The sequence below is a fragment of the Tyto alba genome, unplaced genomic scaffold, assembly GCF_018691265.1.
Source record: "Tyto alba isolate M040663 unplaced genomic scaffold, T.alba_DEE_v4.0 Super-Scaffold_16, whole genome shotgun sequence".
NCBI classification, from domain to species: domain Eukaryota; kingdom Metazoa; phylum Chordata; class Aves; order Strigiformes; family Tytonidae; genus Tyto; species Tyto alba.
The window spans coordinates 6358648-6372799 of record NW_024881278.1 but is presented as its reverse complement, the minus strand read 5'-3'; the positions used below and the strand labels follow the sequence as shown (position 1 = coordinate 6372799).

The 14152-nt window shown below is 42.7% G+C and overlaps 1 long non-coding RNA gene across 2 annotated transcripts in view; it reads left to right on the top strand.

Annotated features, from left to right (window-relative positions):
- The first annotated feature begins 2113 nt into the window (after positions 1 to 2113).
- LOC116960813 overlaps positions 2114 to 14152 on the top strand; it is a 517030-nt gene continuing 504991 nt past the window's right edge. For both annotated transcript variants that reach the window (XR_004406602.2, XR_004406601.2), the window contains exon 1: positions 2114 to 2206. This is a non-coding gene — a long non-coding RNA (uncharacterized LOC116960813). The remainder of the gene's footprint in view (positions 2207 to 14152) is intronic.

Below are 14152 nucleotides of genomic sequence, written 5' to 3'. Positions count from 1 at the left end.
TATGCCAAGTTCTAGCCTGAAATGAATTTCAATGGCCACAAGTATAAATTCCACCAAGGGGAGATTGCAATGAAATCCTGGCAGAGAAATAAAAATGGAATCATAAGCAACTAGCATAACCTTTAAGAGGGAAGAGGAGAAAGCACAAACTAGGAAATATTTTCAAACTTCTGTTTAAAAGAACAAGAAAAAAGTAGGACAGCAGGGCTGGGGGTCACTGTTCAAAACCAAGTGATGGTGTTTGTTTTGGCACGTGAAATACGGGGGTGATGTCAAACTCTGAGGGGTGGCCGGAGAGTTGCCAAGCTCTTCAGAGCAACTCCAAGGCCCGCGTGGCAATTCGTCTGCTCTGACTGACTAATGGCCAGGACCTGATCAGCTTCCCTATTGTGAAACAGGTTACAAATAACTGTGCAGTTCTGAAATGGTAACTCGTAAAGCAACCCTGTATTCTTACTGACTGAACGAGTCCGTGCCAGTATAACATATATGTATACTCCTTTTTTGTTATTTTTCTCTGTGTTAATGCTACAGAAAGAGAGATCCTTATCCCAAGAACTAACAGTGGCTTTTCAGGGGATTAGTGAGACTTAGCAGAGGTTTGGGGGTCCAAACTGGTGATCCCTTTGCAGAGTGAGGACCTCTGCCAGAGGCAGGCACAATAGTTAAGGCACAATGATGCACAAGTCATCAGTTAATTTTCAAAGCAGAGGTGGTTTGCTACAGGAACGGCGATCATTATCGTACTAACAGTCTCGGGGGAAAATATATTGGGAACCTGTTTGATGATTGGCATGCTGTCACTAAGCATTTTCTCTTCACTGTCTAACAATGTAAGTAAATCACCTTATTTTTCTATGTAATAATTTTTAAAATTGTGGTATTGCTCTTTCTACACATCATCAGCAAAGGTAACTCTTGAAATGGTGTACGTTTTGTAGCATTTGAAGACCCCCTAGAAATGACTGATGGTTAAGCAGGTAGTCAGGGGAGAGAGGGAGGCAGTGCTCTTCCATAACTTAGAAAGTAACAAAATACAACCCAGGCAGAATTTCTAGTCTTTGACGCAATTCCTGAGTGACTTGGTGCCTCAAACTCCTCAAATGCCCTGTAGGCCCTTCCCCGGGGGGGGCTGCCACTCTCGGCCCCACGACTCGGCCTCCAGCATCCTCCCAGGGCACTTCCACAGGAGTCCCAGGAAGCTGCGATCGATCGGGTGGGATCAGGTCTGTGAAAAGGGATTTATGGCCATTGATGAAGTGCACTCAAGTCTTTTTTTGGGTTGTACTGGCATGGGAAATAGTCTCCTATTTACAAAGGAGAAACTTGCCTTCAAGGTAGGAATGCAAATGAAGCCTTTTGCAGTCCTGCTAATGCCTCCTGTAAATCTCCTGTAACAAAATGGTAACTCTATTTCCTGGTGGGGAATTCCCGCATAATAATAATACTAGTTAACAACAACAAGCTTGTTTTCATGTCAAGCTTGAATTTTCAGGAAATGCAGTGAAAAAACTTAAATCTGGAAGTTTCCATCCATCTCTTCCCCCTCCCCTCCCCAATGCGCTGCTACCTTCCCGCTGGATGGGGCAAGGAGTTCGGGCAAGCCTGCCTTTTCCAGGCAAGTGGGGGGCTGCGGCGGGGCGCCCCCCCGCCCCGCCCCGGGCAGCCGCCCCCCCGGGCCCAGCCTCCCGCCGGCCCCGGCACCTCCAGCCTCGGCTGCGGCGAGGAAGAAACCTCGAAACCAGCGGGAACAACTTCCTCTCCTTAATGCCTCCCATCGCCCCCCCCCCCCCCATCCCCCCCATATGTATGTATTTATACATAAATATATATACATAAATATTTGTAAAAGCAGCAGTTGTTAAATGCAGCTACTAATAACAAACCTTTTTTTTTTAAAAAAAAAAAAACTAAACAAAAAAAAAAAAAAAAAAAACGAAACAAAACAAACACCCCACACAAGCCATAATGATGATGATGATGACGGGAGGGGGGGGAAATAAATAAATAAAAGCGAGCGAGAGTCGGCGACGGAGAGGGAGGCAGGTTCAATTATCTAAACAAAGAAATCATGGCGGAGTGTTTACATTTGGCAGCCCAAAGCCCGTTGGATTACGGAACCCCCCCCAAAGCCGAGCGGCCCCCCCCGGCCCCCCGCAGTAGCGGCTTGCCGGAGCCCGCCCGCCGACACCTCGCCGCGGCCCGGGTAAGTGCGGAGCTTGCGGCGGCCGGACCCGCGCCCCAGCCCTCCCCGGGCGGGGGCCGAGCCGGCTCCCCCCGCCCGGTGCCGTGCCGTGTGTGTGTGTGTCTGTGTGTGTCTGTGTCGCGGGGGGGGTGGGGAGATAAGGCGCGGAGCGGGGGGGACACAGGGGCTGTAGGCGCTGCCCCCGGGCTCGCCGCGCCGGGCAGGGGCGGCCGCGCTCCGTCCCCGCGGCCGCGGTGCCGCCTCCCCGCCCCGGGGTCACGGCGCCCGGCGCTGACTGGCGGCTCCGCCCCCGCGGCCGGCCCCGCCGCGCCCCCCGCCCGCCCGCCCGCCCGCCCGCCCGCTGCCGCCGGGCCCCGGCAGCTGCCCGGCCCGGGAGACGCAGCGGGGGGGGGACGGGGACTCTGCCGCTGGCCGTGCCCGTTCGCGATGCTCCGGTCCTGGGGAGCGAGAGGCCCCGGCATGGGCGGCGGTGGGAGGAAAGGAGCCGAGGGCGGAGGGGGCTGAATGCGGCTCCTGCGCCCCGTGTCCGAGAGCCGCAGCGCAGAGCGAGCGTGGGGGACCAGAGGAGGCGGTCGGGAGCTGGCAGCAGCACCCAGACCCTCGCCCCAAAACACCCTCTCCCCCAAGCACTCGAGCTGCCAGGTGCCCTTGCCCCAAAATGCCCTCTCCCCCAAATGCTTCCGCTGTGCAGACGCTTTTAGCCCTAAATGCTTTTGCTCCCGAGTGCCTGTAGCCTCAAAAACCCTCAAGCATCCTTGCCTCCAAAAGCCCTTGCTCCCGAACATCCTTGCCTCCAGTGCTTTTGTTCAGTCTCCCTCTCTCCCAAATGCCCTCGCTTCCAAACAGCTTCACCCCCAAACAGCATCACCCCCAGTCTTTTCGCATCAAAACAACACTTTCCGTCCCCCTCCCCTTTTGCCCCCAACCTCCCTTCGACGAAGTAGCAGGTTTAGCTGCTCTTGGTGTTCCTCAAAACCGCACCCCCCACACCCAGTGGGCCCTAAGGAACAGCCAGAAAGGCGCTTGGGGCCCTCTCCCTGCCAACAAGCAGCCCCCAGACTGCTGATATGATGCTGGGCTCCACCCCGGGGCACTGCTGTGAAATGACGAAATGACTCTCAAGCCGCCTGCAAGCGTTGCTCCCATGCGTCCATCAAAAAGTCCCCTGGCCCCAGACACATCTCAGTGCTTGAAAGCTGTAAAACTAATTTGGCACCTCTGCCCTCCTGCATCTGGCTAACAGGCAGTGCCGCCCCCTGGTTCTGTGCTACGAACACACGGGCTGTGTGTCCTCCTGAACCGCACTTAGCCCCGTATCAGAGCGCTGGGGAGGTGGCAACACGCGTGTATTGCTCCCAGCGTTTTGCAGGCTATCTTGTCAGGGCAGAGGCTGGGAGCAGAAGGACCAGCACCATGAGTACTGTGGTAGTAGGACATGGGGGCTGGGGAAGGCCGTCGGCTGGTTCCACACTTTTTCTGACACCGTGCTGAATCTACCTGTACATCTGGGGCTGTGTTCCCACATGTCCCAAATTCAGAGTGTGTTGAGCTATGTGAGACCGAGAGAGGTAGAAAAGATACATCCATCTTTATTTCTCTTTGAACTGTTTGACTTTAAAAGTTTGTGGAGGTCACATTCACAAATGAAAGAAAAATCCTTGATATTATAGAGTTATGAGGCACTGTAAACAAAAAGGGTGTTGGGACTCTGAGAGATTGAGACATCCACTCTTCATGCTTGTCGATGGCCCTTCCCAAGGCAGTGGGTTTTACAACCATTTACTGCTGTGATGTTGAGAAGCCCGTGTTCGTATCAACATGGTCTTGGTGGGCTAAAACAATGAGGCAAATAGAAATGTGGAGATGCATATGGGTGCCACTGCTGGGTGTGCTTGTGCAGTGACTGTGGGTTTGATACTCGGGAGTGGTTGTGGCTTTTGCTGGGTCTGTGGGAGCACACGGTGCAGTGCCAGAGCGTCGCAGTGGCCTGCAAGGGATAGCTGTTGCACAAGGTCCCTGTCTGTCTGCAAACCCTCGGCAGCTGTCTTGCATTACCAGGTGTTGTTGGCAGCAAGTTGGATGGCAAAGTTACAAAGCATAGGTTAGTGCTAAGTGTTAAACCGTGCAGAATTTTGGCTCTGAAGACGTTCAGCAAAGAAAATTATGTTTTCATTGCTCAGAAAGCCATTGGTCAAAATCTCTTGTTTCTTTTCCTCTTTATTGCCTCCTCTCTGCAGCCACATTCCCCCACATCTGCATTCAGGCCAGGCATTTCTGGGTTTGTACAGTCTGTGGATAAAAGGCCTGTTGAGGAAATTCCCCATACACTTTGATTTTTTGCCACTTTACTTCCTGCTTGAACTGTCAGTTCCTAGAGTCTCTGAAGGTCTGAGGCTGTTTTCTCAAGGAAAGCTCTTAATTTAAGTGGCCTGTTAACTGTTAATTGCTGTTCTGTTCTGGCTATTTACTTGAATATCATGTCAAACCTGCTGTTCTGGTCTGGAGGCTACACTGGTTATCTGCTCTGATCTCTAAACTGCTACTGATTTCTGCCATGTTATTGAAGACCAAGGTAATATTTATTTTCTTAATGAAAACTGACATTTCCTCAGATTTAAGGATTTTGTTGAGCAAGCTGTCCCACTTGAAACTGCTTATACAATAATCTCAATTTTATGTCTGGTAAAAAAAAAGGCTTCCTTGAGACTTAAAATTAAAAGAATTTTCTTTCTGCTTCTTAAGTATGGATGTGTTTAGAGGAGAAAAACATTTAAAGCTGGGCAAAATAATGAAGAGTTGACAGGTAGGCAGTTAAAAGAGTTAGGTAGGAACTTGTGCTTATCAAACTACAAACACTGGTATGTTCAGTGTAAGCAAAGCTTGAACTTTTAATGTATGCTTACCGGGCTGATTGGAAGTTTGGAGAAGGTCATGTTATCTCCAGGGTTGTCTTGAGATCTCTGCAGTTAATGCAACACTGGCGGTGCCATTGAAATTCCATCCCTAGAAACAATTTCTTTCATTTAATGTGTTTAGTAAAGTTAGGTTCAGTTTTCTAGTAACTATAAAATCAGTGCCATATTTTGGCTCTTTGACTGGGATAGTCACACAGAAATGATAAAAAAATGCTAGCAGCATGGGTATAATTTTGTCTCAGACTGAAGAGAGCGTTAATGGGGCCGGTTCCCTTTTGATGAGCGTTTGTAGTTTTTTGATTAATGACAGTTCATTTGGGTATTGAGAGGAGACCTCTCCAATGATGCTGAGTCTGTTTCCCCGGTATGTAATAGAATGAAACTCTCAGGCTGTCGCTGGACAGTAAGATATTCTGACATGAATATATATTTTGGAGCTCTGCACAAAATGAGGATTTCATGCATAGGCAACACAGTGTGACAAGTCATATCCTGTGTGACCTTGTGCTTACAGTATAAAGTTGTGTAATAATATATTCTACTAAATTAATACACAAAATAAATAGAACATACCTCATGTTTATGCTAATAATGATATTTTTCAATTCTGAACACCTTTTATGATAAGACCTCAAAGTAAATTACAAGTAGGAGTAAACCAAGCTTCACAACACCGTTGTGAATTTTTGTATTATCGTTCAGAGACTAGTTGGAAGGTATCTTTCTTTATTAATTACTGTTATTTAATTTTCTGTTAATTATTGTCTGATTTGCTTACTTGCTGATACTGTTCTCTCTCCTAACACGTTAACCATAAAATATGATCTTATGAAACTGAAAGAAAATAAATATTTTAATTTCAGCCACAAGAATGGACAGATCTGTGAAGGCTAAGAAGAAAAATAATACCAACGTTGATTCCTCAAGGAATTAATAGAGATTTTGCTAGTAGGATGTATTTTATGTGTCTGGAACATAATGTAAATTTGGGATCGCTGTGATGTATGGTTCATCCTGTGGTGTAACTATAGGTGAAAGGCTGATAAGACTTTACAAATAGGTTAGATGAGAGAACAGAAGAAATCTGAATTGTTTTGTTTATTTCAAATGACAGAGGATAGGACTTCCAAAAGTACCTATTACTGGCTTAGTTCTACTGTCATTAATGTCAGTGGTAAAAATGCCATTTACTCGAATGAGAGCAGATGTAGGCCACTGATGAGTGCTTTTGCAATCCTGTCCTTTATGTTTGTGAGGTGTGAGTTGAGTCTTGCATTCCTGATACTCCAGCATGTTTCTTACAAACTTCAACAGAGGATTTTATTCTCTGTCATACCCCTGTATGTGGAGACAGAGTAGCACTTCTGGGATAAGAATCCAGCTTGTGATAAGCTTCAGTAGCTTCTTCACCATGGATGTCAGTGAGGTTGTATGGGCAGTCAATTAGAACAGAATTTACTCAAACTTATTAATTCACATTTACAACCTTAATTCCAGTTTAACACAATGTTTTGTGGTGGAACATTTACAGAAAGAGCATGTGGAAAAATTATCACTGCGTGTATTAAGCACAAAGAAAGCATCCCTATACTATTATGTAGGCGCAACTGACAAAACAGGACATATTACAAGAAACTATCTTTTTCATTAAGTCAGCACAAAATGAGGATTTAACGCGTGGGCAGCACAGTCAGTCCCAGTGGTTTAGTGCCCATAATCCCACCTAGAAAATGGCTTCACAATAATAATTACTGTTACAAAATGGACACAGCTTCCAATTTTGGCATGTCTACTTCACACATAACTAATTGCAGACACAGAAGGCAAGATCTTCTTGTACCAGCCACTTAGCTCCAGAAGTGCAGCTATGTTAACCTTCCCATAAGATTTCCAGCCTCATACTGACAACTCTCTGCTTTGCCTTATTTTACCACCAGAACGCAGAGCACGTGTGGCAGCCACCCTCACTTTGGCATGCTCAAACTATCCCTGGACATTAAGATACTATGACATGAATATATATTTGTGTGCTTTGCACAAAATGAGGATTTCACGCATAAGCAACATAGTGTGACGAGTAGTATCCAGCATGACCTTGCAAATGCAGGCTGAGCTCCAGAATAAACAGCTCAAAAGAGCAAGGAGTATAGCAGATTCTCAGGTCCTGGAAGGAAACCCCATCGCTCAGTTCCAAGCCTGCAGTGAGTAGCATAGTCTTCCTACAAGTTCCTAAAACCTGCAGTGCACAAGTGGTGAAGTACCATGGCCCAGAGAACAAGAATTTCAAACTAGTTTTAGAAAACCAGGGTTATTATTACAGAATAACCATAATCATCAGTGGAACTTGTCACAGAGAGCTGAAAATCCTCTTCATGGCTGGAGATTTCAAAGCTCCTGGGTTCCAGATGTGGAGTATTGTTTCTCACTTTAACAGGGCCTACATTTGTCATTTGTTTAGGCTGCGGTTCCTATCTCCTATACATTTGCTTGTCAGCTTTTTTCTCTTGCTTAATGAATGGTAGGTTTGGATGAAACAGTTTTTTCTGCCTTTCAAAAATAGCGTGGGACCTTTTTAAAGTTAAAAATAACATACATGTTACTGATACACATAAGGAGGTAAGAAAGTGTGTTCTCACACCTTTCTCACAGTTTAGAACAAGCTGGTGCAATCTGGCCCCTTGTCAGATCCAGTCTTGAGTATGGGCAGCCGACCCCTGGGTGGGGGGCAGAAGAGGTTGCAGAGCCCATTGGTGCAGTCAGAGCTCTGACAAACCATCGGCCATACTGATGTTGCATATAATAGCATTATTTATGCACAGGTAATGACTCATCAGCGTGAAGTTTTCTTTGGGGTTATCTTTGGACAGGTAGTATTGTTCTTTCTTGTTCACGGGAACTAAAATGAAATATGATCTTGAAATATGCATGTTATTCTTACTTAGACTGTATCACAGATGTATATTATTCGGCATATTTTGGAGTTCTTTCTGCTTTAAAATTTCAGTGGGTTTCATTGACTTTTTAGGCATAAAACTGAGTCTATGGCTGTGGGCTTGTGATTAGTTCTGGAGCATATTGTCCAGTAGAAACAAGACAGGAAAGGATCTCAAGAGGCCATCTACCTTTCTCAAAGGCTGGATTGCTGTGCCATTATTGGTGGAAGTTTGTTTACTTCATTCTTAAAAACCTTCTGCAGCCATTTTGCAACCATTCTCATTCCATTAGCACTTGTCCCATCTAAATTGGACATAAAGAGGAGTCTGTTCACTCCTCTCTGTCTTTCCATGCATCTGAAGAACATTACTGTGTCCCTGCCATCTCATGTCAGGACTAAGCAATCCCACTTTCTTACCCTGTTCCTCAGAGGTCAAGTTCCAGTTAGTCCAGACCCATCCCGAAGGGTTGAACTGACTGCTGGACTCAGTCTCACTCCAGCCGATGCCCCACCATCTCTCATTAGGATGGAAATTATTTTGTTTTTATCAGTATTCTTGTTTAAACATCCCAATGCAGTGTTTTCTATTTAGGTTGAACTCTTAGGGCTTTATTATTACATGAGGCTTGTAGACTATGGAGAAAGTGGCATTAGTAGAAATGAATAATATATGTATCTTAATATGGCAATATACCTTTTCTGTGAGCTATTTTTTTCTTTTATGAGTTTTATCTTTCTTCTCTCTCGTATTCTAGTTGAGGAGATAATTTCAGGTAAATGACAATACTACTCCTATTTCCAATGTAGGGATAGGATTGTTTGAAATGTAAAACAGTCCCATACTATATAACTGTCCTATATATTTACAGGAATAAGTTATTCTGGTTCTGCTTTTTGCTATGGTCTATTAAGAAAATCATGCCTAAATGTTGGAATTATTGATATATAGATGCAGACACAGCATATCACAGACTCAGTGCATGCATTTTGGCCTAAGAACACATTAATTTTGCTTCTAAAAAGCATTCTATAAAGTATAATATATTTTATAATATTTCTTAAATTGTGAAGTCTTTGAGTTTGGGATATTCATAAATGTTTGCAGAGCACCTAGTATTCATCTCTGATTGGGGCCTATGGGTAGTTTAAAAACATAAATATTTAACGGTAATGGTAATTACCCTTTTTTCAGAATAATAACATCTTTGAAGTTCCATCTTGGATGAGTGAAACCCCCTTAATCATTTTTTTTTTCCCACGACTTTGAAGAATATTCTCTTGTCATTTGAAACATTTCTGGAATTCATAGTTTTGAACATTGCAAAAATGCCACACTTCATTAATTACAGAACTGTCTGCTCCAACCTGTCCCCTGCTTAAGATGTACAGAAATCAGAATGCAAGTGGCATGACTGAGTGTATTCTGTGGATTTTTTGAATCTTAGTATTTTAGTTCAGATCAAGAATGATGTTTAGAAGGGATCAGACCCACTTCCAGCACTTTGATTCTCACTAGGGAGTGGTCTCCCAGAACAAAAACTGGATTCCTCTTGGATTAAGCTACACCAGAAGGTATCAGCTAGGAGAACGTGTATTGTGCTCCAGCTGCTTGGGAGTTTTCCTTCCATGGGACCAGACCAGAGCCTGTAATAAACCATCTGAAAATATGTAACACGGACATTGAGACCTTAGCACCGTTTTGCTTTACAGATCATCTCTCGTTTCCTTGCCTTATCTGCTAATGTAGACATGATCCTTGGTTTCAGAGCTGAGAGGCCATTAAGAAATAACCCCCCCCACTGATTGCATTACACTAAATTCACTGCTTTGCTGAAAAATCTCCAAGGAATATTCTATCAGATACCAACCCCTAACCACATTGAAATATCCTCGACTTTATTAACATTGTGAAAGAAATGACCGAAGGATTTTATTTAGACTGCATTTATGAATCTTTGAGGAAAAGGTCAAATAATGGAACTATCTGTGGAGTCCCCTGCTTGATTTTCATTTGATGACCCTGAGGTAAGATGCCTAGCAAGGCAAAGGCTTCACTATGTGGCACTGCAACCATGCAGAGAGATACTCAAAGTGACCTATGAAAACTTGACAGAATATTGACTATATGGTATCCATTTAAAAATGGCTGTCATGATGTATTGACAGCAGCACTAGCAAATAAATAATACATATTTTTAAAATTTCCGTAATTACATGTTTACCCAATAGGCCAGAACAGCTCTGTCCCAAGGAGCTGCTGCAGTCTGAGTAAATAATACATGTTTTAAAGTCCGTAATTACATATTTAAACGATAGACTATCAAGGAAATAATGCACATTTTAAAAAGTCCATAATTACATATTTACATGATAGTCTGTAAATTCGGTAATTACTTATTTACACAATAGACCATAGCAGCTGTTACAGTCTATTATGGTAACTCTCATAGAATTATATTATGGATTTTTTTATAACTTAAAAAATAAATATATTTAACCAGAAAAATGTATTGTTAGTCTTAAAAAACCCCACAAACCTCTAAGGTAAGAAAATACACGTAAAGGTAAAAATGTAGGGTGATACGGAGATAGAGGAGTTCTTATCCCTTCGGTGATAAATGTCTTTTGTTAGCACGAGGCACTTAGGAATTTTCATTAATTTCAGAATTTCTTTATTTAGGTAGCTGAAATGTAAATATGCAACATTATATGATTACACTTTCCTTGTTGTCATGTAGCCATTCAATTTGGATAAGCATTTGGGATTCTTAAAATTCTTTAGTTCCTGTTCTGCTCTTATTAAAACCAGTGATAAAACTCCCACCAGCCCTGGTTTCAGAAATCATTTATATTGAGGACAGCACTTAAACATGTACTTGAAATCAATGGCACTTAAGCATCTTTTAAAAATAAGCACATACTTAAGGACTCTCATGAATTCTGATGGACCGAAACATATGATTAAATGCTTTCCCGAATTGGGATCCTGTCTCCCACGAAGGCAGGACTGGAACCTTCCACATACATGGCTTCTCGGTGGGCCACAGGTTTTTTGTTGTGCGTGATGTGGCTTCTTCCTGAGGAAAAGCTTTTTTAACATGTTTAACTACAGACATCCGTGTGTAAGAATTGGTGCTACGGCAAATGTGTTGCTGCTTCTTTGTTCTTTGTAGAGATTCATGAATTGAGAATTCATCCAGTGTTTTCCATAGCTCAGCTGCTGAATTTATTCCTCATGTTAAAGGCTGGATCAATACACCTAAATGAGACTTCTGTCCATAATTACTACTAAATAGCAAGGCTAAATCAAGCAAGTCAGAATCTGACATTTAGCTTCGCCGGACCTTATGCATTTAGTAACGAAACAGAGTATGAGAGAGACCTTTGATCCTCACTGTTAGTTTCATTAAAGCATTTGAGTTAAGAGAATTTGAACTGTTGGGAGCCCCATTTATAGACAAGCCTTAAATATAATGAAATATGCAAGTATGTTTTAACAAGGCTTTGAGGTCAAGGTGTTCAACTGCACTATATAGGCTGGTCACATATTTTGACAGAAAGTGTCAGGTAAAGGGTTGAAGGTTTTGTCTTTCCTTGGCAATGAACAGTATAGCATCAAATTTGGTAAGGAAGTATCTATTCAGAAATAAAGAGGTCGTTTTATCAAGTGAAATATGCGGGAATTGACTTGCACAGGGAAAAACAAGCCTCAGCAAGATAATAGTTCTGCTATTTTTTGCTATGGATCTTCCCAGGTGTTGTTACTGACACCAATGCACACATTGGGATATTTGGTTAAGTGACCTGGAGTTTCAAAGGCCAAAGGGAAAGTCAATATCAATCCTTTGTTAAAAGCACAAAGCTGGTAGAAGAAATTATTAAATAGCAGGAGCCTAATTCTTCTCTCTTACATGGTGCTTTTTGACTGTATAAAGTAGATAAACAGCATCACCTGACTGGTTAGTCTTTGAAACCACCAAATGGAAGCAAAGGATGTCAGGGATTCGAGAGCCAAATATGAGGGCAATAACTTCAGGTTATGTAGGAACCATATTTAAATGGTTTAAATTTAACAGCGTCTTCATTTTTGTATCCTCCACAACGATCATTGCATTTGAGAAGTAAAAAATGTTGGACAGCCCTGTGGCGCTCAGTACAATGAGAGTAACCGATCCTCTTCACAGAAGTGCTATCCCTGTGGAACTGTCAAGGTCAGTTTCTGTGTCATTTTTCTACTCTGTCTTCCATTTAAAAAAATACACATAAACATTTGTTGGTTTTGTAACACTTCCAGGCTTTACACTTGTGCTAACATCTGACATACAGTTGTCATCTTTTACACGTGCATCCCAATCCTGCGAGTTAGTCAGATTCTTTGAAGGTTTTGCGGATCTTCAGCATTTCACCAGGTGAATGTCAAGAGTCTTCACTTCTCCCACCCTTTTGCATTTGTATGGCATACATCCTTGCCAGGCAGGCATGTTACCTGCCAGAAGTTCTGTTACATATTATTGCTAAATAAAGATTTTGTGTTCATGTAACTGTGGCAGTTCTCTAATAATTCTGACCTGATGTTGAATACATCCAGCAGTGCACAATGTACATTTAGATAAGTAAACAAGATGTGTTGCACAATATAAGCTGTATAAAGGGAAAGCTTTATTGTCATGTGCTTTTTGGGCACAAACTGGCTTATTTTATTGTGAAAAATCCCACTGGGGAGCCAGCACAGGGAATATTACATGAAGAAGGCAGGCAGATTCCAGCACATTGTATTTGCCAATAAGCAGTACTTTGCACTTGTAATTTTGTTAATTGTCAGAAGTAATTTAAATTCATCAATTATCAATGAGTAATTCTATCAGAAGTGTTCTGAGGAAAAGTTAAAATCCCAGTTGGATTGACACAACATTTTCTCCTTCAGAGATAGATAAATTTAGTACAGAGTAATTTGTCTTACATGTTATTTTGGAATGTTCTTGAAAAATTAGATTTTTCAAGAGGCTAAAGTGAGACTTTATTGGTGTCTACCTGTATGCAACTGGAGAGTATATGTCTTTTGGAGAAGACGGAGCCAGACATTTCTCAGAGGTGCACAGTGAAAGGGGAAGAGGCAATGGACACGAGCTGCAGCAGGGGAAATTCTGATTGGGTATTTGGAGGAATTTATCACAGGGAGGCTAATCAAACACTGGAAGAGGTTACCCAGACTGACTGAGATCTCAAACCTGGGCAGTTTTTTGCACTGGGTTCCTGACTTTCTTTTGTAGGTTGCTGTAGATGTAGGACGGGTTTTGACTGTGGTCCCTCACCATCGTGCCTGTATTCTACAGAGAGCTTTCAGATTAAAATGTGTTGTGCTATATAAAAATAAGCTGTTACTATTACTGGTTTGTGGTGGTCCTCATTTGTGATAGAAGAGCAAGTGATTACATCACTTGGCAGCTATGATGAAAAATACATATTTGTCAGAAATAGTTATTTACTTTATATGCACTTGTTAGTTTTCTTTTATTGCTTTTTTTATTATAATGGAACTTGAGGACAGAGACAGATTTCCTCCCTGCAGTGTTAACTACAATAAGAGGTAGCATTATGGAATGTCATCTATTGCCTCTTATAATGATAAATATTTCTGAGACAAAACATTGTGAAAACCTGTATGTATAAATTCCTCTATTCCAGCTATTAGGATGAAGAGTAAAACTACAGCTTACTATTACTAGGGATCTGTCAGCAACTAAATGACTCCTCACAGATAGAGAACACTTCCTTCCCTATACCATCTTTTCTATAGTTTGCTTGCTGTTCTTCAAGATTTTATGCAAGCAGTATATCATATAGGCCAATACTTTGCATTTGATGATGCCAGGTGCAGCTGAGGAACACCGCAAGAAAGGACTGACCATCTTTTAAATGCTTTTTTTCTCAGTCCTTGACGCTCTTTGTTAAATGTAAGAATCTGTGAACATAATATTTAAATGACTGGGCCTCTGGGAGAGGTGGTCACATTCTGCAGCACAGTTGGTCAAGAAGGCCTATGTTATAGGGGAATAAACCGGGACTCAGAGAAACTAAGGGACTTTCCCAATTTGC